The following is a 26,814-nucleotide window of genomic DNA, read 5'->3' as shown; positions in this document are numbered from 1 at the left end:
CCATGGTGACACAAACGCCGACTAAAAGCAAAGTTCCAGTTTTGGCTGAAAACAAATTTGGCTGATCCTGGATTCGAATACTCCTGCAAGTTTTTGATCATCAGTTGGCATGTTAACGAGGGGGGGGACGGGCAATCACCACGTTGCATTAAATTTAGCTGCACTATACCTTTTATTTTCTGGGCTATTTTGGCGCAGATGTGTCAATCTGATTAACGAGTAAACGTTCAACATTTCCGCGCACGCGAATCGCCCCACTAATGTGTTTCGGAGGGCGATGTGTCGCCGAGCGGGGGTGAGACGCGGCAACTCGGATTAGCCCTGTAATAATTGGATGAATGGTGAAGAGGATTTTTTGTACTGTATGAGGGACGACATGGGGTTCTGTGAATGGTATAAAAGTGATAATCAAATGAGCGGTGCCTGATATGGTATGGTCGGAGTGCAGAGTGTTACTGAATGCTGTTTTACCCATGGTTCTGGGCTCAAACATTTGATTTAAGGAATTCAGGTTGAAAAGATGTCTCTTTGTGATAAATTAAGGTGAATGTGTACACACACACCCAATAATGCTTGATACAGATGTGTTGAATTTTATGAGAGGTTGGGTATTTTTATTTTTGTATTCTATCATATTGTTTTTGGTTTGTTTCACACACTTATGCATTTCCAGGCTAGACCATAAAATTGCATGCTTTTCAGAGTGTGTCCATTCTCAATTTATCCATCTGGAACTAAAATTAATCAGCTATGCTGGATACCTACATGACATTTGTGCACTGTACCTTATGCTCACTTCTAGCATTTCAGGTCAGACAAAAATGATCAGTTTTTACATTGTTTCTAGGGGAGAGATTTTTGGGGTTTGTCTGACATACCTTTGCATTATCACACATGGCTTGTTATGTACTAAGATGGGTGTCAACCATTTGCCAAGCTCTGAGTGGTCAAATTTATCATGTATGCATCCTGTTATTGAAATTGTTACTGTGCTATTGCTGCTACACAGGACATGTTCATGTATTGTATAACATGTTTCAGTCGCAATGATCTGTTTGGTATTGTGACAAGTCTTGTCTTCTGGTGTAAGGAACCATATTCTGTTGGGGGCTCAATATAATCACAGTGTAATGATAAACTTGAATATACCAGTCTCCTGGTATATTAAGTTTCATGAACTCAGCAGAATGAACTCAGGTGGTTAGCTGCTTAGAGACTATCCAAAACATGATCAAGATTCAGGCCTCTGGCAGATGTTAAGTTAGTAAAGATCAGTTAATATAATTACAAGGTATCCTGAGGTCACTTGTAACACACTGGGCTGACAGAGCAGTATTTACTGCATTGCTGATTAAGATTGCAAGGGTGCATGAAAGTGTAAGGGAATAATAGTATTGAGGCTGCTCATCTCTCAGATAAATCACCCCTTTATCATAAGATGCTGATATTTCACAACATGTGTATCTAACATGCATGTGCAACTGCTACATGACAGGATCCTATCAAAATAAATGTTAAGTGCCCACCTATCATACAAGATATGCCTGGAGCAGCATTAATACCTGTGACTGAGATATAGGTTCTCTTCACAGTTGCACAAGCCCAGACATTTCTGACTGACACATGCATTTCATTTGATACCCGCATATTTGCAGCCTAATACATATTTTGTGACAAAAGCATGTGGCTTGCATACTCATTAATTAAGAAGGTGTCTCAGTGGTCACTAATGTGTTGCTTGGCAAATGACCTGTAAACCCTTTTTTTGAAAGTGTGTCTTATCTAAAAGACAATATTTCTTCAGAATGTATGGGCAGAACATGTATAGATTGCCTCTGCTTTTCATATTTTTTATGAGAATTGGTAGTCTTATTGACCCATTAGATTGATGGTCATATTGATACCACTATCAACAACTCCAATGAATAGCATGTGGATTTAGCAGTGCGTATGGTGTTTGATTCCTCACTATATGTGCCCTGCCTGCCAGGGTGAGAGGCAGCAGGAAGTTCCATAAAGCCTCAGCAGTAGTGTGTTTTTAAGTACCAATGGGAACATCAACAACTTACCAGTGCACTAATTAACTCCAAACTTTCCCCCATGTGTGAGAATGGCAGTTATCATAGAGGGCTCTCATTTTTGCTAACAGCGTGTTCCAGTTCAGTATAGGATAATGGTGGAACTATTCTTACAATGTTAGCCCATACCATTGGGGCATGTTAGCTCATAGCATCAGGCCTTATTTCTCTTAAATTCTGCTATTTTTTATCATATTCAGATGCATGCTTCAAACCACGCAGTTCACATGAACTTATTTGTTTTGTCATGCGTCTACGTCATTTCCAGGCGTGAGTGAAGTTCAGCAAGAGCCATCATGAAAGACACTGGCAGGAGCAAGGGGGCGGCACCCACAGTGCAGCAGATCAATGCAGACCGTGTCACACAGGTTAGTACCACACAAGGAACACACAACTTTTGAAGCAGCCTCCTCTGTGGCTACAGCTTGTGCCAATATGTGTTCAAATGCCACGTTCGCATCACACTCTGCCTTGCGTGGGTAGCTTCATTTCACAGCTCTGTGTATGCTTGATTGCAAGTGGTCAGCAGGTTCTGCTGATGATGTCAAACATGTTTGGCATCACCAGGTGTGACAAGTGTAGATGCTCAGTATGTTTGGTTGAACCTCTCTGGTCATTGTTGGCTTCCAGACTTCATGGCAGTTTCTTTTGAGAATTGTCCTAAAATATTAGTTTGGCTTACTCCTCTGTTGCTGTAGCTGAACCCATTTCTTAAGTTCATTGGTGCAGGATGGGACCTGAAGATGCATCAATAACTTTCACAGCTGGCCAATCAATACTGGTCCCCATACATTATCAGCGTGGGTCAGCAGGCTCCATTCAACCCAGCTATCATTGAAGAAATCTACCAGCAGGAGCTCATTGGCTCAAAGTGAGTAATGCCTGCTGTCTGTGTCCTTACCTTGTTTTGTGTTGTTCGGTTTGGTTTGGTTTTTGTTTTGTTTTGTTTTTTACTGTCTTGTCCTGGATCTCTCACTTTCTCTTACTTATTCCATGGTATGCTTACTTCCATCCATTTATCTGTCTTATCATTTTCTTTTGTCTTGTACGCATGCGTTTTTAGTTCATGTGTTTTTAGCTTACGTTACCGGTTCTCAGCTGGTGTCCGACAGTTTAAACCCATGTTATTTCCACCCTGTGTACTATGCGGGAATGTGCCATCAAGTAAGCAGAATACTGCTGGCTGGCGACTAGCGGTATTTGCCGTCGGCCTGGGCCCAGTTTATTTCTGTCATCGGATTTCGAGAAAGAAATCATCGCGACTGCTTTCATATAAAGAAAATAGGAAACGTCGTCGCCGCAGTGTTCCACGGTGTTCGGCCCCATTGGAGCTGATACACCTCTGATCTGTGTCATGGCTGCCCGCAGTTTCGCCGTACGCCGTGTCATGCTGCTCGAGTTCTCGCAGTACTTGGAGAACTACCTGTGGCCCAACTACCAGCCGCGCCTGGCCACGCACGCTCACCTCATGTCGATCGTGGTCACCGTCAACGAGAAGGTCCGCGAGCGCGTCCCCGCCTGGCACGTGAGTGAATGTGCCGCGCAGCTGACGGAGGGCGAGGCTGGGAGCTGCAGACAGAGGGCGAGGCTGGGAACTGCAGACGGAGGGGCGAGGCAGCGAGCTGCAGACAGAGGGCGAGGCTGGGAACTGCAGACGGAGGGTGAGGCAGGGAGCTGCAGACGGAGGGTGAGGCAGGGAGCTGCAGACGGAGGGCGAGGCTGGGGGCTGCAGACATAGGGCGAGGCTGGGGGCTGCAGACATAGGGCGAGGCTGGGGGCTGCAGACGGAGGGCGAGGCTGGGAGCTGCAGACGGAGGGTGAGGCAGGGAGCTGCAGACGGAGGGCGAGGCTGGGAGCTGCAGACGGAGGGTGAGGCAGGGAGCTGCAGACGGAGGGTGAGGCTGGGAGCTGCAGACAGAGGGCGAGGCTGGGAGCTGCGGACAGAGGGCGAGGCTGGGGGCTGCAGACATGGGGCGAGGCTGGGGGCTGCAGACAGACAGACGGAGGGCGAGGCTGGGGGCTGCAGACATAGGGCGAGGCTGGGAGCTGCAGACGGAGGGGGAGGCTGGGAGCTGCAGACGGAGGGTGAGGCAGGGAGCTGCATACGGAGGGTGAGGCTGGGAGCTGCAGACAGAGGGCGAGGCTGGGAGCTGCAGACGGAGGGTGAGGCAGGGAGCTGCAGACAGAGGGCGAGGCTGGGAGCTGCAGACAGAGGGTGAGGCAGGGGGCTGCTGACAGAAGGCGAGGCTGGGAGCTGCAGACGGAGGGCGAGGCTGGGAGCTGCAGACAGACAGACGGAGAGCGAGGCTGGGGGCTGCAGACGGAGGGTGAGGCAGGGGGCTGCAGACAGAGGGCGAGGCTGGGGGCTGCTGACGGAGGGTGAGGCTGGGGTGGGGCTGCTGACAGAGGGCGGGGCTGGGAGCTGCAGACAGAGGGCGAGGCTGGGAGCTGCAGACAGAGGGCGAGGCTGGGAGCTGCAGACGGAGGGCGAGGCTGGAAGCTGCAGACGGAGGACGAGGCTGGGGCTGCAGACGGGGGGCGAGGCTGGGGCTGCTGACGGAGGGCAAAGCTGAGGGCTGCAGAAAGACGTAGAGCGAGGCCGGGGCTGGGCGCTACCGTGCTGACCACGGGCGTCGTGGCAGCGCGGATGCAGGGGGTGGCTGCAACAGGTTTTGGCGGTGCGTCAGTACGCATGGCTCTGTGATGGTGTCTAACGAACTCGTGACTCGGTATTTCATTGTTTTTCCAACATGGAAAATCAGGCAAACCGTGTCTTGAGTCGCAGTTGGTTTTTCGTACATGACAAAGTTGTACGGTGACACTTGACGCAAGCCTGCTGTCTTGATGGAGTGTGCCGTTTCAGCGAACTGTGATCTCAATGAAAGGCTGTGGTGTCACGATGGTATGATCGACGCGGAGTTCGTCAGCTCTGCGAGCCCAGCTCGCCGTTTGACCCCGCTCGGTCCGCTCTGGCAGCCGTTTGTCAAGGCGCCGCAGCACTTCGCCGAGTTCTTCCACCAAGTAACCACCACCTGTCTGGAGCGCGTGTCGTTCCGGGAGATGACGGCGCTGCTGGTCTTCCTCGACTACTGCTTCAACAGCATGGAGGTGGAGCTGGTGCGCGCCCAGGTGCAGCGGCTCGTCTCGCTGCCCATGTGGATTTGCCTGCTCGAGGTGTGTATCACTGCTCCAGCGGGCACGCCAGGCGCCGCGTTCACGCAGAACCGGCCGGCCGCAGAGCCGGTGCCGTGTTCGGTCGGGTGTCGATTGTGAAAGAAGTGGTGTATGCTCATGGTTTGGTTGCACTGTAGAACAGAGTTGGCCTTGTGTTACCAATTCCCAGCCTAACAGCCTTATCCCAACTACCATGGGTTCCATTTGGGTCGAAACTCGGAGCAGCGTGTTCTTATGTGGTGCACGTGCGGGGTAAGGAACAGATGATGCCGCGCGTCTCCGCCATATAGCAAGCATGGATATTGTCCCATTTGCTTTGGTGTTCAATATGCGCACCGTTTTGCAGAAGCGGCGCGAGGCCGAACTGCGGCGCATCCCCAAATGGAGGAAGTTCTGGAAAATCCTCCAGAAGAAGGATGCCCAGCTGGACGAAAAGGAGAAGGCCAAGCTGGACTTTCAGCGGAGGTTTCTGTACAATCTGATCCAGAAGTTTCTGAAGATATTGGAGAGTACGCCCGACGAAGGTATGTCGGGCCCTGGGCAAACACAGCAGCTTCCAGTGCACCGCGAAGGTTTGAGCGCTTTACGACAGCGGCCTACGTGACGCGAAGACAGCCGCAGCACGGAAATGGCGCGCGATTGGTCGCTCCGCTGGCGCTGTTACACATTGTGGGCCTTCGTGTTTAGACAGAGTTGTATCTGAGGTTGAGGCTCCGCAACTGCGCAGCTCAAATATTGTGGGGTCGGGACGCGCAGGTGAAAAGTGGGGATTCTGAAAGTGTTAAAAATATGTCGCATTCACTATATACGCCTCAAATTGCATGCGTCATTGCAGGCGACAGCTGTCACCCGAAATCGCGTTAGTTCTCAAACTAGCATGGTGTGGCAGCTGACATCAATAGGAGTGGAAAACGTCAGAGCGAAGGACTGAAGAACAGATCCCGCCCGTGGCATGACGTGGCTGTGTGTCTGTACGGGCCGAATGACGGAGAACAGATCCCGCCCGTGACATGACGTGGCTGTGTGTCTGTACGGGCCGAATGACGGAGAACAGATCCCGCCCGTGACATGACGTGGCTGTGTGTCTGTACCGGCCGAGTAACGTCAGCGCTGACCTGGACCGCCGGCGGCAGGCTACGTGGACCGGCGGCGCGTGGCCTACTGCGAACAAATGGTGCAGCTGATGATCGACCTGGAGGCATTGTTGCCAACGCGCCGCTTCTTCAACACGCTGCTGGACGACGCGCACCTAGTGGTGCGCTGCCGGCTGTCGGGCCTGGCCGAGCGCGAGGAGGGCAAGCTGTTCGTGCAGGTGGGTCGCCGCCCCGGGCCCAGGCAGGGCGGCTCGGCCCGCCGGGCTCAGAGCCGAGCCGCCGTTTGGGAACGGCACGTCTGCGAGATTGCGCTTACCTTACCTGACGTCATTAATTGTGTATGTGTGTGTCGTTACCTGAATTGACTAGGAACCATAGCTGGTGAACCTAAACCCCACTGAAGTGATGGGAGCCCAGTATGTGTATGCTAGATTTGATGGCGTTTAGCAGCGTATGGTGAGTGTGGTAGCGTTAGGCTGTCGCGATGGTTGAGCGTCCGTCACCCGTGGTTTCAGCTGCTGGACATGCTGGCGTTCTACTCCCGGTTCGAGATCAACGATCAGACGGGCGACCCGCTGTCGGACCGCGACATGATGCAGCTCCACTACAGCCGCATCACTTCCCTGCAGGTGAGCGCCGCCCCCGCCGCCGCCTCCAGGCGAGCCGGAAGCTCGGGGCTGCTCTAGATCAACCGGGCGGCAGCGGCTTTGTTTCCTCATCGGCGCTGAGATGGGGCCGTGCAAGGTCACAGTCTATGCTGGTCAGGTGCGACCAAGCACCGGCTACCGATCCGAACCGATCCAATAGTTTCTGTTGTCAGAGGTATTGAAGTTAATTATCTGTCATTAATATAGTTAGTTCCTTGTACTATCCCTGGGCGTGCGAGATGTTACCTACAATCATTCAGAACACATGAGTGGACGGTTGCTTCAGATGCGGCGATGTTTGCAGGCGTGCTTGTTGATTGCGTGTCTGGCTGTGCTATTGAATGTGGCCCTTGTGGGCTTGCGTGCCGCGTCCCAGCCGTCGGTGACACGGCGTGGCGCTTACCGCCACGTGCCGCTCCCACCAGGTGGCGTCCTTCTCCAGCTGACCGCCGCGTGCCGCCCCCACTAGGTGGCGTCCTTCTCCAGCTGACCGCCGCGTGCCGCCCCCACCAGGTGGCGTCCTTCTCCAGCTGACCGCCACGTGCCGCCCCCACTAGGTGGCGTCCTTCTCCAGCTGACCGCCACGTGCCGCCCCCACCAGGTGGCGTCCTTCTCCAGCTGACCGCCACGTGCCGCCCCCACCAGGTGGCGTCCTTCTCCAGCTGACCGCCGCGTGCCGCCCCCACCAGGTGGCGTCCTTCTCCAGCTGACCGCCTCCTGTCGCCCCCACCAGGTGGCGTCCTTCTCCAGGCTGACCGCCACGTGTCGCCCCCACCAGGTGGCGTCCTTCTCTAGCTGACCGCCACGTGTCGCCCCCACTAGGTGGCGTCCTTCTCCAGCTGACCGCCACGTGCCGCCCCCACCAGGTGGCGTCCTTCTCCAGCTGACCGCCACGTGCCGCCCCCACCAGGTGGCGTCCTTCTCCAGCTGACCGCCTCCTGCCGCCCCCACCAGGTGGCGTCCTTCTCTAGCTGACCGCCTCCTGCCGCCCCCACCAGGTGGCGTCCTTCTCTAAGTTCCCGGGGCTGCGTCAGTTCAGTCTCTCCAACGTGGCATCGGTGGACACGCGCGAGCAGCTGACCAAACAGTTCGGCGGGCTGACCAACCGGCAGCTGCACGAGGTGGCGGCGTTCCTGGCGCTGCTGCCCGACCCGCCGGCCCAGGCGGACGCCGAGAAGCCACAGTACGAGACGGAATTGCTGCTGGAGATGCTGGTGAGCGTGCCGCCGCTGCCGCACACGCAGTGGTGTACAGAAGGGCGGAACGGCGTGCTGTCGAGGACAAGGGGGAGGGGGGACACTGGCACGAGGGAGCGTGAACGCACTTAAACACAAATCGCACGCGCTTGAGCTATGGACGTGAGGTGCGTCACGCAAAGTGAGATCAGAATTAAGAGGCCGGTTGCAGCGCAGCAGTAATCCTAATCGCTTTGCATTTTGCTCTCATTGAGCACGATCTGCAGCATGGCTCGGTGCTCGCGGCTGGTTGGCTCCTTCATGCAATGGTTGGTTCCCTGGCGTCTGATCAGCCGTGAACCGTCTGTGACAGAGCGCCAGCGTCGCATGGTCTGGGCGCGGCGTGCCGGTGACCCCGGTCTGTGGGGCGCCCCCGGTCCTGCCGTGCTCTCCCCTGATCGGGCGGTGCCTCCGACGGCCAGGTCTCCCGCCACGAGCGGCGTACCTCGCAGCTGCAGGCGCTCAACGAGATGCCACTGTACCCGACCGAGGCCATCATCTGGGACAGCAACGTGGTGCCGAGCGAGTACTTCTCGGGCGAAGGCTGCCTGGCGCTGCCCAAGCTCAATCTGCAGTTCCTCACACTGCACGACTACCTGCTCCGCAACTTCAACCTGTTTCGGCTGGAATCAACATGTGAGTGAGTGGCTGGCAGGCATGGCGCAGACCCGCTGTCTGGCTGGCAGGTGTGGTGCAGACCCATTGTCTGGCCGGAGGGTGTGGCGCAGACCCGCTGCCTGGCCGGCGGGGGTGGCGCAGACCCGGGCTGACCGGTGGATGTGGCGTAGACCCACTGTTTGGCTGGTGGGTGTGGCGTAGACCCGCTGTCTGGCCGGCGGGTGTGGCGCAAACCCGCTGTCTGGCCGGTGGGTGTGGCGCAGACCCGCTGTCTGGCCGGCGGGTGTGGTGCAGACCCATTGTCTGGCCGGAGGGTGTGGCGCAGACCCGCTGTCTGGCCGGCGGGTGTGGCGTAGACCCGCTGTCTGACCGGTGGGTGTGGCGCAGACCCGCCGTTTGACCGGTGGGTGTGGCGCAGACCCGCTGTCTGACCGGTGGGTGTGGCGCAGACCCGCTGTCTGGCCGGCGGGTGTGGTGCAGACTCGCTGTCTGACCGGTGGGTGTGGCGCAGACCCGCCGTATGTCCGGCGGGCAGGCATGGCTCGGACGAATCAGAGAGCTGTGACTTAACTATGTACAAAAAGAAACACATTGCATGAAACGAGTGGTCCAGCCGTGGGGAGCTCTGGACGACTGAGCTCTTACGAGTCGGGGGGCCCGAAAGTACAAACTGTCAACGGAGTGATCGCATCTGGCGGTTCACTAGGCACATATTGTCCTGTTCGATGTGACCATCTGTGTGCAGTATATGTTACCTGGGATGACTATCTGAGAGCAATTTCATTGACATTTGGTATGCCGTCATTAAACTGATGTCGTGTCAAGACCACATGAATAATTCCTTTAAGGTGAATGGTTTGCTGTTTTCCTTTCGCCTGTTACTTATGAAAACTGTTTTCTGTCAAAGGATGACCCCCATGAGCTGTCCAGCTCCCCCTCCCATAACTGATGCTTTGTCGTGAACTGAGATGTGGATATTTGCTCGGTCGTACCACTTCAGTGTGGGACCATATATCTAGGCCCTTTGTCTCTGGCTTCTCAGCTTGTTAGGATTGTCCAGGAATCTGTCCATCCAGCGGACCGTCAGTGGTGATCTACCCGGGCTCCTGACCTGACCTGACCCCCCGGGTTCCGCGGCAGACGAGATACGGCAGGACATCGAGGACATCGTGCTGCGGCTCCAGCCATGGAAGAACGAGATCGGGGACACCATGTTCGGCGGCTGGGCGCGCATGGCGCAGCCTGTCGTCAGCTTCGCCATCGTGGAGGTGAGCGGGCGCGAGTGGTGACCTGGTGACCCCGGCACTGGCGGGCCGCGTCACAGGATAGCCCGACTGTGGTGTGACGTCCCTGTTGTCAGCTTCGCCATCGTGGAGGTGAGCGGGCGCGAGTGGTGACCTGGTGACCCCGCCACTGGCGGGCCGCGTCACAGGATAGCCCGACTGTGGTGTGACGTCCCTGTTGTCAGCTTCGCCATCGTGGAGGTGAGCGGGCGCGAGTGGTGACCTGGTGACCCCGCCACTGGCGGGCCGCGTCACAGGATAGCCCAACTGTGGTGTGACGTGCCTGCAGTCGGGGCTGGGGTGTGACGTGCCTGCGGTCGGGGCTGTGGGTTGTGACGTGCCTGCAGTCGGGGCTGTGGTGTTACGTGCCTGCAGTCGGAGATGTGGTGTGACGTGCCTGCAGTCGGGGCTGTGGTGTGACGTGCCTGCAGTCGGGGCTGTGGTGTGACGTGCCTGCGGTCGGGGCTGTGGTGTGACGTGCCTGCGGTCGGGGCTGTGGTGCGACGTGCCTGCAGTCGGGGCTGTGGTGTTACGTGCCTGCAGTCGGAGATGTGGTGTGACGTGCCTGCAGTCGGGGCTGTGGTGTGACGTCCTTGCAGTCGGGGCTGTGGTGTGACGTCCTTGCAGTCGGGGCTGTGGTGTGACGTCCTTGCAGTCGGGGCTGTGGTGTGACGTCCCTGCAGTCGGGGCTGTGGTGTGACGTCCCTGCAGCTGGGGCTGTGGTGTGACGTCCCTGCAGTCGGGGCTGTGGTGTGACGTCCCTGCAGTCGGGGCTGTGGTATGTCGTCCCTGCAGTCGGGGCTGTGGTGTGACGTGCCTGCGGTCGGGGCTGTGGTGCGACGTGCCTGCAGTCGGGGCTGTGGTGTGACGTCCCTGCAGCCAGAGATGTGGCGTGACGTCCCTGCAGCTGGGGCTGTGGTGTGACGTCCCTGCAGTCGGGGCTGTGGTATGTCGTCCCTGCAGTCGGGGCTGTGGTGTGACGTGCCTGCGGTCGGGGCTGTGGTGCGACGTGCCTGCAGTCGGGGCTGTGGTGTGACGTCCCTGCAGCCAGAGATGTGGCGTGACGTCCCTGCAGCTGGGGCTGTGGTGTGACGTCCCTGCAGTCGGGGCTGTGGTGTGACGTCCCTGCAGCTGGGGCTGTGGTGTGACGTCCCTGCAGTCGGGGCTGTGGTATGTCGTCCCTGCAGTCGGGGCTGTGGTGTGACGTCCCTGCAGCCAGAGATGTGGCGTGACGTCCCTGCAGCTGGGGCTGTGGTGTGACGTCCCTGCAGTCGGGGCTGTGGTGTGACGTCCCTGCAGCTGGGGCTGTGGTGTGACGTCCCTGCAGCCGGAGATGTGGTGTGACGTCCCTGCAGCTGGGGCTGTGGTGTGACGTCCCTGCAGCTGGGGCTGTGGTGTGACGTCCCTGCAGTCGGGGCTGTGGTGTGGCGTGCCTGCAGCTGGGGCTGTGGTGTGACGTCCCTGCAGTCGGGGCTGTGGTGTGTCGTCCCTGCAGTCGGGGCTGTGGTGTGTCGTCCCTGCAGTCGGGGCTGTGGTGTGACGTCCCCGCAGCCGGAGATGTGGTGTGACGTCCCTGCAGTCGGGGCTGTGGTGTGACGTCCCTGCAGCCGGAGATGTGGTGTGACGTGCCTGCAGCTGGGGCTGTGGTATGACGTCCCTGCAGTCCGTCAGTAGAGCCCCGAGAGGGCGGTCAGCAGTCGAGTGCTGGGTGGGCCGACCAGTGACATCCCTCAGGGCTGCCCACCACACCGGAAAGCGAGGCCGAGCTATGTGTAAGAATGACAACCCTTGGCTTTCTTCAAAAAGTATTTGTATCATCAGAACGTTTGATTCATCCATGTAACGGTGTCTATGGTAAGAAGAGTATCCCCGTGAAGGGGAAGGAGAGGATCGCAACACGCCTCTCTCCCTATCCCCCAACAGTGCGTCGGCCACGCCTCTCTCCCTATCCCCCAACAGGCGTCGGCCATGCCTCTCTCCCTATCCCCCAACAGTGCGTCGGCCACGCTTCTCCCCCTATCCCCCAACAGTGCGTCGGCTAGCCTGTACAACTCCGCAAGTGTGCAGGTTCTTTGTTTTTTGGTGGCATGTATAGGGTGCCGTCATCTTGTTTGAATGCCCTTCCATCGCTTTGTACTGATCTTCAGAAAGACTACTTTACTTTACTGCGGTGCTTTGGACCGTTGCCTTCCTCCTGTCCTAGTACCGTTTGCAGCTCCTCCCCCCCCCCCCCGCCCCCCTCTGTCAGGTCCGTGTAAAGCCAGCGCTGTTTTCGGCGCGCACCGCCAGGTGGCTAAGCCCAACATCGGCGAGCGGCGGCCAGCGCGCGTACGGGCCGACGTCACGGTCAATCTGAGCGTACGCCACGAGGTGAAGGCCGAATGGGAGGGCCTGCGCAAGCACGACGTCTGCTTCCTGGTGACGGTGCGACCTCAGCTGACGTTCGGTGAGACGCGCAGCGGGACGGCGCCGACCGCCAGCCGCGGCGGTACTGGGTAGTGGCCGTTCCGCCTGCAGTATTCAGGCGGCGCGTCGTTATGGGGGGCGGCGGCCGGCTCTGGCTTGGCCGGCGTGGGCTGTGGCCGGGCCGCTGGTGACCGAAGCCGGCGCCTGCCGGCTTACACAGTATCGTGGTGCTGTTGAACTGTGAAGTGACCGGGGCATAGTGCGCATCACACCGCTTCGGGGTGTGACGTCACCATTGCTTGTGGGAGGCTGTGTGAAAATTATGTCCACGGTGCTTCACTTTGCATTTTAAGCACAGGAACTCGTACACATTTTACAATGTTATCCGGTCAGACGTCAGCGCTAGACTTAAGCCTCTCTATTCCCCAGCTTGTCCAACATCTCGAGTGGAGTGTCGGAGATGACCCCATGGGAAGTGACCACTTCCCAGTGTGGTTCCGGTTTAACAGAGGTGGAGCGTTGAGTTTAGACCACAACGCTGGAATTTTAAGAAAGTGGGCCGGTGCGAATTCGAGAATCGGCTCTAAGAATCGTTTGTAACTGGGCCTGAGAGCACGCCACCCTCCATTGAGGGTTTTACCCACAGACTTTTAGAGTGTGCCAACAGTTGTATCCCATGCACGTCTGGCGCTCCGCGACGTACTCCTGTTCCGTGGGGTACGGAGGAATGTCGGAGCTCCATCCGGGTGCGTAAGCGTGCGTTTCGGGCTTTTGACGCCAGGAGCAGTGTAGAAAACCTGATAGCCTTTAAGAAAGCGAGAGCTTTTGCCCGGCGCACTAAGGGAGGCAAAGCGTGCTTCCTGGCGGGCGCACGTGAGCACGCTAAACCGATTTACGCCGACATCGCAGATTTGGGCCTGAGCCAAGCGTATTTCGGGTCAGTTCTCACCCATAGCTCTGCCGATGCTGCGTGTTAATGGCCAGGCTGTGACGCGCCCGTTGGATTTTGCGAATGAGGTTGCCCGGGCCCTGGTCCAACGCAGCGTAAGTGGTAACACAAACACACAGTTGTGCGGCATAGAATGCGATGGGAGCAATCTGCAGTGGATTTTTCAACGAGTGAGCTGCATTCATATAATGACCCTTTCACGCTGTTCGAGTTGGAATCGGCGATCGCTAGGCTTCGCAGCGTGTCAGAAGGCCCGGACACTGGTCACAACGATATGCTTAAACATCTGCCGCGTCGCGTGCTTCGCGTATTAGTGGTCTTTAATTCGCTTTGGACCAGAGATGAATTCCCAGCTTCTTGGCGAGAAGCTACTCTCGTGCCTCTCTTGAAGCCGGGAAAAGGTGGGCTAGATCCTTTACATTATAGACCCATTTCTCTTACGTCATCGCTCTATAAGTTGATGGAGAATATGTTTAATGTCCGTTTAACCTGGTTTTTGGAGCATCACGTCATTTTACAAACGCACAGTGTGGTTTTAGAAAGAATCGCAGCACGGCGGATAATCTTTTAGTTCTTCACACTGCGATTCGTGAGGGATTTGAGGCAAATCGACACACTGGCGCTGTCTTCTTATACATAGAGGGCGCCCATGATACCACATGGCGTCATGGTATTCTTGTCAAGCTATATAGGTATGGTATACGCTGCAATATGGGCACTTTTCTTCAAAACTTTTGAGTTGACCGTTATTTCCGTGTCCGTGTTGGGAGCGCGCTCGCTGAGAGGCACCATCAAGTTAATGGTGGGCCCCAGGGCGGTGTCCTGAGCGTGTCACTGTTCACGGTTATGATACGACATCGGGGTTGAACTGCCACAGTCTGTAGGTCGTACCCTTTTTGTTGATGATTTTACCATCTGGACTAGCACAGCAAGAGCTTCATCGATGGAGCGGCGTCTTCAGTTGGCTGTGGATCGTATCGAGAAGTGGGGCACGATAAACGGGCTCAGGTTTTCTAGCAACAAGACTGTAGCCCTGCATTTTTGTCGTAGTCGGCAACGCGGCAATATGTCTATCCGTCTGTGTGGCCAACACATTCCAACTGAGCCTGTAGCTAGATACCTTTGGGTATACCTTGACCGCCGACTAACCCGTCAAGTCCATCCTGAAACGCTACGCGAAAGCTGTTTTAAATTTTTGAACATACTAAAGCACGTTTCACGCACATCGTATGGGGCAGATAGAAGTACGCTTTTGCTATTGTATCGCTCAATCATACGTTGTAAGGTGGACTGCGCATGTTTTATTTATGACAGCGCGTGTGAGTCCACCAAGCGCATCCTGGACACAGTCCATCACACCGCTTTACGTGTAATCACAGGGGCGCTCCGCACATCACCTGCGACAGTTCCCCTCGCGTCCGGCATTTAACGCAGTTTTTCACGGCCTGCTGTGGATTTTCGTCGCAGTGTACCTCGGGTACATGCTGTAACCTTTGGCCTCCGAATGCAAGCCTTGCGGCGGAAAGCGAAATTCCCATTCGAAGGTTGAAGCGGATAAATCATCTGGCCACTGCTCCCTGGCGTTTGACCTCGCCATCGATAGATACGTCTTTGGCCGAAATGAAAAATAATGCGGTCTTGTCAGATATAATGAGATCAAGGGCACTTGAGCGTGTGGCGTTATGTGACGATTACACACTTACACGGACGGATCTAAAGCCTCTGGCGGTGTGGATTGTGCGTTTGTGAGCGGCGGCGTCATCCGGTCGTTTCCTTTGCCTCCACAAACGTCAGTGTTCACATCGTAGTTGGTAGCGATCACCAAGGCGTTGTGTTTCATTGAAGTCAGTGACGAACCTTCACATCTGATTTTGACAAACTCTTTGAGCAGTGTTCTTAGTCTGAAGTCTTTTTATCCATCGTATCCCCTTGTACAGGATATTTTAGGACGTCTGACTCAACTGAATCAGGCCCGAAAGAAACCCATCTTGTGTTGGATCCCCAGTCACGCTTGAATCGCCGGCAACGAGGTGGCTGATGCGGCTGCAAGGCGAGCAGCGCTGGCTCCACGTGTTCGTTCTCTTTCTATCCCTGCTACATATTATTACCATGCAATAAAAACCTTTCTGCAGAACTAATGACGGCGTTGCTGGGATGGGACAAACAAAGATAAGCTCAGAGCAATAAAACCCAAGCTGGCTCAGTGGTTATCATGTTCCCACAATGTCAGGTAAGAAGAGGTGGTGCTCTGCAGATTACGTATTGGGCACACGTATGCAACTCACGGTTATTTGTCGCAAGGAGCAGAAAGACCTATCTGCCATCGATGTTGTGCTGTTCTCACCGTTCGTCATGTGCTCATATCATGTCCGCGGCTCGTGGAAGAACGTCGACGTTATTTTGGTCAGCGTGACTCGCCCTTGACGCTCTGCGACATTTTAGGAGAAAACTCTCGCTTTCTAGGATCTAAACAAGTCTTTTATTCGTTAAACATATAAACTTCGGGACTCTACACGGTTCATTAGTTAGGTAAAACAAGACTCGTTATGGGCGCCAAATGATCACTGCAGTCGGCGCGCCCCAAAAACACCAATAAACAACAACAGAAATGCCACTGACAACGCGGTGCCATCGATTGTTGCTGCAGCATCAAAGCATAATTGGTGACGTCTTCGCTCCACTAACTGCAGTTGAACCCAGCCACCTGTCGACAGCTTGCCGGCACGAGTGCAGTCACGTGTTGTGCCACAGTAATCTCCCTTACGTATAGCAAAGTTCCATGTTACCCCCTCGGCCGCCTGGCCGGTTATTCACATGACCGTTCGGCACTGACCGCCCGACCGGCCGGCGCCGCTTGATCCCGATACTGTTTGCCTGACCGGCCGATGCTGTCTGACCGATGCGTTGCGCCTGACAGACCGATGCTGCGTGACTGTTGTCCGCCCGACGGGCCGATGCCGTCTAACCGATACTGTCCGCCTGATTGACGGTGACCCGGTGCGGCAGGTGCCCGCTACGACGCGGCGGCGCCGTTCGTGCCCCAGGTGGGGCTCACGTACGTGCGCGGCTGCGAGGTGGAAGGCATGCTGGACGAGAGCGGCCGCGTCATCGAGGAGGGGCCCGACCCGCGCCCCCAGCTGCCGGGAGACCGGCGCACGTTCCGTGTCTGGCTCGACTGCAACCAGTACCGCCAGGACCTGGACAACAACGCCGCCGGCAAGGAGGTCAGCCAGGCTCGTAATGATTGGCGACAGCTAGACGGTCTTAAGTACGGGTAGGCGTCCGAGGTCTCGAGCGGCGTCAGCTGGGCGGTCTTGGGCGGCGGAGGCGCCCAATGTCACGCAAAAAAAACAGCGGTTGATATCAGGTGGCAAGACCCTTGTGCCAGTCATGTGACGGCTCGTAGCATGCCTGCAAGCGTGGTCAGTGAATCTGAAACTTTTGCATGAGTGATTGGATTGGATTGGTGGATTAAGTGTGCAGGGCTGTTCGGTTTGTTCGAAGCTGATAAGCTGCGTTGGCTTTACTAGTGGCGTGTTCTGTTTTGCAGTTAGTTCGGCGTTCGTTACGCATCAAACGCGTTAGGTCTGCCGTTCTGTTTGTGTTGGCCGGCCGGCTGCCACACGCCAGGGGCTGTTCCACTGCTGTGCACCAGCCGGCCCGGTTTCAGACCGCCTCGGGCCGTTTTCAAACAGTGCTTTCGTCGGGATGTCCAGCTAACGCAGAAGTCACCCATATAAACCCGCTGATATCTGGCTCAGGACGTGTACGAGACGTTCAACATTATCATGCGCCGCAAGCCGAAGGAAAACAACTTCAAAGCGGTGCTGGAGACGATCCGGGATCTGATGAATAACGAGTGCGTGGTGCCTGACTGGCTGCACGACATCGTGCTTGGCTACGGAGACCCGGGCGCTGCCCACTACACCAAGTGAGTGGTGTCGGGCCCGGTCCCACGGGGCCGGGGCACCTCCATCCCGCCCGCCGGAGGGGAGGCAGCGTCCTCGGCTGGGACCGGGTGTTGGCTGGGCGTCGGGCCCGCGACAGGCCGCATGGAGATAACCGGCAGCCGTAATGAAACGCGTGTGGAAGCTGTAGTGGCGTTGCGTGTGTATTGGATTCCTTTGCCCCGGGGCTTTTGTGTGTTATCTGGCGTGCCCCGCTTGATGTGTGCAAGAGCATGTCATGTCGTCCACAGGCTGTGCCGTCTGGTAAGTGTGCCCCGTACTTGGTAAGTCTGTCTAACAAAACTAACAGCCTGGCCGTGTCGAGTTTTATCATTAATGTTTTGCTTGCCAGTGATCGACTGGGGCCGGAACGCGTCCGCCTCCACAGTGGAGCCCTGACCCCGGTCCGGCTGAGCCCTGACCCCCGGTCCGGCCGAACCGTGACCCCCGGTCCGGCCGAGTCCTGACCCCCGGTCCGGCTGAGCCCTGACCCCGGTCCGGCTGAGCCCTGATCCCCGGTCCGGCCTAGCCGTGACCCCCCGCTCCGGTAGAGCTTTGATCCCCTGTCCGGCCGAGCCTGACCCCGGATCCGCCCCGCAGAATGCCGGATGAGATCGCCACGCTGGACTGGAATGATACGTTCCTGGACATGGAGCACCTGCGGCACAGCTTCCCCCACCACACGGTGCAGCTGAAGGAAGGCGCTGGTGCCGGCGCCGCCAAGCCACGGCCGCCCTACAGGTAAGGTCCGGCCGCGGCCGCCCTGACGGTCCCGCTCTGCTGTGTCCCGCTCTGTCGGCTCCCGCTCAATCATTACCGCCACCGTCCGTTGATGGTGACGACTGTCCCGTCCGCTGCTGGTGATGACTGTCCCGTCCACTGATGGTGATGACTGTCCCGCCTGCTGATGGTGATGACTCCCGTCCGCTGATGGGTGATGACTGTCCCGTCCGCTGATGGTGATGACCGTCCCTCCCGCTGATGATGATGGCTGTCCCGTCCGCCGATGGTGATGACTGTCCCGTCCGCTGATGGTGATGACTGTCCCGTCCACTGATGGTGATGACTGTCCCGTCCGCTGTTGGTGATGACTGTCCCTCCCACTGATGGTGATGACTGTCCCGTCCACTGATGGTGATGACTGTCCCGTCCGCTGTTGGTGATGACTGTCCCGTCCACTGATGGTGATGACTGTCCCGTCCACTGATGGTGATACTGTCCCGTCCGCTGATGGTGATGACTGTCCCGTCCACTGATGGTGATGACTGTCCCGTCCGCTGATGGTGATGACTGTCCCGTCCGCTGATGGTGATGGCTGTCCCGTCCGCTGATGGTGATGGCTGTCCGTCCGCTGACGGTGATGGCTGTTCCGTCCACTGATGGTGATGACTGTCCCGTCCGCTGATGGTGATGACTGTCCCCGTCCACTGATGGTGACGACTGTCTCGTCCGCTGATGGTGATGACTGTTCCCGTCCGCTGATGATGATGACTGTCCCGTCCGTTGATGGTGATGGCTGTCCCGTCCGCTGATGTTGATGACTGTCCCGTCCACTGATGGTGATGATTGTCCCGTCTGCTGATGGTGATGACTGTCCCGTCCGCTGATGGTGATGACTGTCCCGTCCACTGATGGTGATGACTGTCCCGTCCACTGGTGGTGATGACTGTCCCGTCCGCTGATGGTGATGACTGTCCCGTCCGCTGTTGGTGATGACTGTCCCGTCCACTGATGGTGATGACTGTCCCGTCCACTGATGGTGATAACTGTCCCCATCCACTGATGGTGATGACTGTCCCGCCTGCTGCTGGTGATGACTGTCCCGTCCGCTGATGATGATGGCTGTCCCGTCTGCTGATGGTGATGGCTGTTCCGTCCGCTGATGTTGATGACTGTCCCGTCCACTGATGGTGATGACTGTCCCGTCCGCTGATGGTGATGACTGTCTCGTCCGCTGATGGTGATGACTGTCCCGTCCGCTGATGGTGTGATGACTGTCTCGTCCGCTGATGGTGATGACTGTCCCGTCCGCTGATGGTGATGACTGTCTCGTCCGCCGATGGTGATGACTGTCCCGTCCGCTGATGGTGATGACTGTCCCGTCCGCTGACGCCCGCCGTTCGGCCGCAGGCTGACGTTTGTCGGTGTGGAGGAGAAGAAGAGCCGGCCGGACGCCGCGCCGGAGGAGCTCTCCAAGCTGGTGCTGGTCGAGCCGCACGTCATGCCCAACAGAGGACCGTACCCCTACGTCCAGCCCAAACGGTACGGCGCCGGCCGGCTGCCCGATCTGGTCTGGTCGTTACGGGTGCGGAATTTACGTACTGAGCTCGCCGGTGGACATATTTGTATTACCGTTGCATGCTTTTGTTTTTTTATTTCCCTGAGTATGTTTCAGTATAATTTAAAGAATATCTTCTTGGTTCATTCGATATATGTTATATATCGAATGTTATATATATATAATATATATATATATATATATATATATATATATATATATATATATATATATATATATATATAATTATATATATATATGTATGTATGTATGTATCTGTGTGTGTGTGTTTGCGTGTGCGTGTGCTTGTGCTTGTGCTTGTGCTTGTGCTTGTGCTCGTGCGTGTGCGCGTGCGTGTGCGCGTGCGGTGTGTGTTTTTTAAAATTATTTCCAGGTTTTTGATAAATGGACCACATTAGTTCGAATCATGTTGTTTTTTGGTCCTGACTCGACGTGACCTGATCTGACCTGATCTGAACCTGTCCTGCCCTGACCTGTGCCCAGGAACACGGTGCGATTCACGCCGACACAGGTGGAGGCGATCCGGGCCGGCACGCAGCCGGGCCTCACGCTGGTGGTCGGCCCCGCCCGGCACCGGCAAGACGGACGTGGCCGTCCAGATCATTTCCAACATCTACCACAACTTCCCCGAACAGCGTACGCTCATCGTCACGCACAGCAACCAGGCGCTCAACCAGCTGTTCGAGAAGATCATGGCACTGGACATGGACGAGCGCCACCTGCTGCGACTGGGCCACGGCGAGGAGGCGCTCGAGACCGAGAAGGACTTCAGCAGGTGCGTGTGCGGGCGGCGCACGAGCCCGAGGCGTGGCGTTAAGGCCGTGTAGGACACCGGCCTCAGTTTCACCGCTGTTTACCATTTGCCTTCCGCACATTGAGGTGAGCATCCGCTGTTTGTCCCCCTGTAGCTCGGAGCCACCGCATGGCTGGGACAGCTCAGGTGCGCTGCGTCACGCTGCTCATGCTGTCCTGTAGCTCGGAGCCACTGCATGGCTGGCGCAGCTCGCTACGCGCGCTGCGTCACGCCGTTCACGCTTCCCACGGGCGGCCGGTACGCGTCGCCAGAATGCTGCCGGACCCCGCCAGTTTTTATTTCATGACCCAGTCTGGCCTTGACCGTTTCCCAGTATCTGACACAATTTCACGGTAGGCCGTAACGAGAGGCCTGCTTGGAATTTCGTGGAAGTCGTTGGTTGATGACGTCCGGTCCAGTATTTAAGGGCTGAGTCAGAAGGCAGCAGCAGAAGGCCAATCATTCGACGTACAAAGAATGAACTCATGATTTCCCCTGAGATCCGTGCCGAGACAACTATTTGGTGTTAATGAACTTGCATGGCATGTGGACGGCTGCGTCAAGGCCCATGTTTTGGCTTGCCGGCGACATAACGATATCATTTCTGGCACACCCATTGCTTGCTGCAGCTCGAAGGAACGTCGCATCTGCAGTCCAATCTTAGCAACACTATCGACTTGCATGGTTTGTGAAAGGGTGCTTTCAACACGACAAAACTGTGCAAAATACTTTTCCAGATGTAGTCTGAACCTTTTGAATGAATGTGTTTCTTGGATGATGAAAGCCAACCGCTAGATGGCGCCGGCTTTGTGAGCCCTGTCCCCGCCATCCGATCGCAAGATCCCAGGCCAACGGTCAGGATTTAGAGGAGCAATTCAAACGTGTTGCAGTGCTCGGTCAGGTCGTCCCCTATGAACTCACCTGACCGTAACCACGGGCGCTGCCACTGGCCGCAGGCAATACCAATTAAGGGCAAATGCCAGGCGCATGAAGCGCCACCCCGCCAAGGGTGGGCGGATCAGAAGGCAGTCGCTCCAACCAACTGACCTATTAAGCTGGGCAAACGGATCTATTGAGACGGACGCTCTCTGATTAAAGCAGCAAGCCAACTACTTGATTAAACTAAACATTGGAGGATGGTTAGCCAAAATTGTTTCTAGATTGTATGACAAAACCATTAAGCTGCCTACAAGTGATCATGTTTTAATGAATGTCTTAGTCACAACAAATTGTCTCTTTCTGTTTTCTTCCGTTTTGCAGAAAAATTCGTGTCCCGTGCTACTGATGATCATCTTAAATAACTTCTGCCCGTAATACACCAATGTCCCGATGTCTGTTCTTCAGGAGATCCTGGATCCATCCTTGGGATCCAGGCATATGTTTGGTTACCTAAACAGAAGTGCTTAGAAATGTAACCGCAAAGTACTTTGAGGTGGAATAGCCAATGGCATTCATCTCAACGCCCAAACTTAGCATTCTGACATGCGTTAGGTTCCATTTGAGGTCATTGGATCATCACGAAGGTTTCTTCAAATTTGACTGCTTTGAGTTGCCTCAAAGCAGCTGTAGTTGGAGAATTGAAGAACAGCTCGCTTCTTTTGGTATTTCCCAAATATGCTCAGATGGGGGTTTTACTTTTTACTAAACTGGAAGACACTGTTATCTTGCCAGAATGCCCAGAATTTCCTGTTGCATCAGTTAAACACTTACTGAGATGTAATCTGCCTCTCAACCCATGAAGTATCTCAGGGGCGCAGATTCGCAAAATGAGTTCGAGAGAGAGGGGTGCAGTGAAAATGGCTCAACCTATCCGTAAAATAGCTAGAACGTGGGTGGCCCCGGATTTGGCTTACTTTTTCAAGGCTGGGGAGCAGGAGCCCAAGCTGGAGCCGAAGCAAGCAAGCAAGTTGGAGCAAGCTGAAGCCTCCCCTTCCCCCTTCACCGCCCAACTGGATAGAAAACTGCATCCGTGAAGTGTGTAACGTTGCTGTCGCCTTCCAAATGTTATTATTTTATGGGGTGAGACGGTTCTGGTGGTGTCACGTCCCACCAGTGGCTGCGCTGCCTGCCTTGTTCGGCCGGGACCGGTGCAGGGCGGGCGGACAGTTCTGGTGGTGTCATGTCCCACCAGTGGCTGCGCTGCCTGCCTTGTCCGGCCGGGACCGGTGCAGGGCGGGCGGACAGCCACTGCTGTTGGCCGGTAGATGGCAGAGGCAGAGGTGCATCGGCATGACCATAGGTACCGAATACCGATCCATGCCTTATTCTTCCATCATTGTTGCGCAATAGCACAGTTTGGTTTGAACTGGAACCATGACGTGTACGCGGTGTCGGCCCAGGTACGGACGAGTCAACTACGTGCATGTCCCAGCGCCTGGCGCTGCTGGACGCCGTGCAGCGGCTGCCAGCAGAGTCTGCAGGTGGCCGGCGATGCCGCCTACACCTGCGAGACGCGACCGGGCACTTCTTCATGCAGCACGTGCTGAGCCGCTGGGAGCGCTTCCTTAGCCTGGTGCCGCCGTCGCAGGGAGAGGTGGGTCACGCCGCGCCGTGTCAGGGGGAGGTGGGGTCGTGCCGCGCCGTCGCGGGGGGGGGGGGGGTCACGCCGCGCCGCTGCTTTGGTTGCGGCACGACGTGGATTCGCTATGGGGCCTTGCAAAGACCCGCGATAATTATGATGTGCGTTAGTTGTAATATCGTTTCCACAGGTACTGTTTTCCTAAACGAAAAAATACATGAATCATGGTTTGCTGTACTCCAAGCAGGTCTATTTGTATTAGGCCATATGTTTTGACGGCAATAGAATATGTTAACACGCTTTTGTAAAAATATTTACTCAAAACCGTCTCAAAATAAAGGGCCTCAGTTCATGGGTGCTACGGATCCACCCAGTGACATCTCGTAATCCCTCACATCCCCTATACGTAATGTAAATATGCCGCTTGTTTGCATCGCGTGCGTTTCTCTCTGCCTAAGTCAACCTGTGGTTCATATCCGTGGATCGGAGCTGGGCGCCAGGCAGGGGGTGTGACGACGTCCGTGGTCCCCTCACTGAGCACCCTCACCCTAGAGTCTGCCCACCAGCAGCATCCGCACCGCAGGCGGGTGTGACGGCGGCCGTGGTCCCCTCACTGAGCACCCTCACCCCTAGAGTCTGCCCACCAGCAGCATCCGCACCGCAGGCGGGTGTGACGGCGGCCGTGGTCCCCTCACTGAGCACCCTCACCCTCAGTCTGCCCATCAGCAGCATCCGCACCGCAGGCGGGTGTGACGACGGCCGTGGTCCCCTCACTGAGCACCCTCACCCTCAGTCTGCCTATCAGCAGCATCCGCACCGCAGGCGGGTGTGACGGCGGCCGTGGTCCCCTCACTGAGCACCCTCACCCTCAGTCTGCCTATCAGCAGCATCCGCACCGCAGGCGGGTGTGACGGCGGCCGTGGTCCCCTCACTGAGCACCCTCACCCCCAGAGTCTGCCCACCAGCAGCATCCGCACCGCAGGCGGGTGTGACGGCGGTGTGGTCCCCTCACTGAGCACCCTCACACTCAGAGTCTGCCCATCAGCAGCATCCGCACCGCAGGCGGGTGTGACGGCGGCCGTGGTCCCCTCACTGAGCACTCACCCTCAGAGTCTGCCCATCAGCAGCATCCGCAACAACTTCCCGTTCACAAGGTTCTTCGAGGACGCGCCGCAGCCCGTCTTCAAGGGCAACTCTTTCGACGAAGACTTCGAGATCGCCCAGGGCTGCTTCAGGTAACTTTGGTACACGAGCTGCCGCGGCGGAACCGCCAGTGCGCCCCAACCTACGATAGGAGACCTCCTCTCGCTTGCTGCCTTCCGTACCGTGTTCTAGTATGTCTGCGATGAGAAGCACAACTCCTGCCGTCCGCCTCGGACATTGGGTTTTCCTTTCCGTCTGTATTGTTGACTTACGCATCGCAATCAGTTATCCCCAAGATATATTCTAAAAACACTGCATTGTTTTGAAGCGCTCGCCTCTTGCTCATGATACATCCTTCATTACTGTGTGGCATTCGATTTCGGTGATGAGGCAGGCTAAGTTTTCAGCTCGCCGTGAGGTTCCACATGCTATAGCAATGGGTCGAGCGTGCATGTGGTCGCCGGTCGAGCCGTGCCGGGTGCCCTGCGTCATCTGCCGCACCGGCATGACTCAGAGTCATCGATCGAGCCGTGGCGGGTTCTCTGCGCCACCCGTCGCACGGGCATGACTCAGAGTCGCTGGTGAAGCCGTGCCGGATGCCCTGCGCCATCCGTCGCGCGGGCATGACTCGGAGTCGCGCTGGCAGGTACATCCGGAGATATTCGAGCAGCTGGACGAGTTTCCGCGCATTCGAGCTGTTGCGCAGCGGGCTGGACCGCTCGCGTTATCTGCTCATCAAGGAGGTCAAGGTGATCGCCATGACGTGTACGCACGCGGCGCTCAAGCGCAAGGAGCTCGTGCAGCTGGGCTTCAAGTACGACAACATCCTGATGGAGGAGTCGGCGCAGATCCTCGAGATTGAGACGTTCATCCCGCTGCTGCTGCAGAACCCTCAGGACGGCTTCAAGTGAGGACGGGACGGGGATGGAGACGGGGACGGGGACGGGGACGGGGACGGGGACGGGGACGGGGACGGGGACGGGGATGGGGACGGGGACGGGGACGGGGACGGGGACGGGACGGAACGGGATATATTCGGTCACTTTGGGTCCATTGTGCCTCCATTAGAGGCTGTGTGCGATGATAAAGGGATCTTTGTCAGATTCGTAGTAGGCTGCTTGCCGATCACGTTATTGTGATCAGCTGTGCAACAGCACTGCGATGCGCGGTAAAGCTAAAACCAATGTGCTCGTAGCTACCAGGTGATGACCGCCTTTGCAAAGGGAGCACCATTGAGGTGGCCATTTAAGATGATGTAAGTTAAGCCAGTTCCGCCGCGTGCAGATCCCCGACTTTGTCACTCCATATTCTCTGGTCTCATGTTGTCACCATGTTGTCCTGCCCGCCACCAGTCTGTCCCAATCCTCGCGTATCCCCAGTCGCATGTGCGGTGTACTGCTACTAGTCTGAGCTCCGCAACGGCCGATGTGCCCCTGTCCTGCGGCTAGCCGTCTCCAACGGGGGGCTGTCCACCTTGCTGCCCGCGTTCCGTCCGCTGCGTCCCGGCCTTGCGTGCCGTGGCGCGCCGCCGGTCGCCGGCGCCCGGCTGACATCCGACCCGCGTCTGGCAGCCGACTGAAGCGGTGGATCATGATCGGCGACCACCACCAGCTGCCGCCCGTCATCAAGAACATGGCCTTCCAGAAGTACTCCAACATGGAGCAGTCGCTCTTCACGCGCTTCGTGCGGCTGGGCGTGCCAACCGTGCAGCTGGACGCCCAGGGTCGCGCCCGCTCCAGGTCAGCCTCGCATGGAACGGTCCGTGGTCAGCCTCGCACGGAACGGTCCGTGGTCAGTCGCACGGAACGGTCCGTGGTCAGCCACGCACATAACAGTCCGTGGTCAGCCTCGCACGGAACGGTCTGTGGTCAGCCACGCGCGGAACGGTCCGTGGTCAGCCTCGCACGTAACGGTCCATGGTCAGCCTCGCACGGAACGGTCCGTGGTCAGCCTCGCACGGAACGGTCCGTGGTCAGCGTCGTGCGGAACGGTCCGTGGTCAGCCTCGCACGGAACGGTCCGTGGTCAGCCACGCGCATAACGGTCCGTGGTCAGCCACACACGAAACGGTCCGTGGTCAGCCTCGCACGGAACGGTCCGTGGTCAGCCACGCGCATAACGGTCCGTGGTCAGCCACACACGAAACGGTCCGTGGTCAGCCTCGCGCGGAACGGTCCGTGGTCAGCCTCGTGCGGAACGGTCGGCAGCGTGACCCAGCAGCTTGGGTCCGGGTGGCGGCTGAGGTGACCATTGTGACCTGACACTGGTGTGCGTTTGCGTGGGCGATTGCGTGCGTGCGTGCGTGCGTGCGTGCGTGCGTGCGTGCGTGCGTGCGTGCGTGCGTGCGTGCGTGCGTGCGTGCGTGCGTGCGTGCGTGCGTGTGTGTGTGTGTGTGTGTGTGTGGTGTGTGTGTGGTGTGTGTGTGGTGTGTGTGTGTGTGTGTGTGTGGTGTGTGTGTGTGTGTGTGTGTGTGGTGTGTGTTGTGTGGTGTGTGTGTGTGTCTGCCAAGCTCTGTTTTGTGAAGAATTGACAAGCAGTGTGTGCTTAGCAGCTGCACGTGACGCCGAAAGCACGAAGATTACGTCTGTGACCACCTCTTACTTTCATATGGTGTTTCCCACTGTCAGAGGC

At 56.8% G+C, this 26,814-nt stretch overlaps 1 pseudogene; it reads left to right on the top strand.

The window, feature by feature from the left end:
* The first annotated feature begins 272 nt into the window (after positions 1-272).
* LOC119100822 (RNA helicase aquarius-like) lies at positions 273-25,917 on the top strand (annotated as a pseudogene).
* Positions 25,918-26,814: the final 897 nt, after the last annotated feature.

This window comes from Pollicipes pollicipes, unplaced genomic scaffold (genome assembly GCF_011947565.3).
Source record: "Pollicipes pollicipes isolate AB1234 unplaced genomic scaffold, Ppol_2.1 Scaffold_1031;HRSCAF=1197_pilon_pilon_pilon, whole genome shotgun sequence".
Classification (NCBI taxonomy): Eukaryota; Metazoa; Arthropoda; class Thecostraca; order Pollicipedomorpha; family Pollicipedidae; genus Pollicipes; species Pollicipes pollicipes.
The sequence above is the reverse complement of the archived record's forward strand: the minus strand, read 5'-3'. Positions and strand labels throughout refer to the sequence as shown.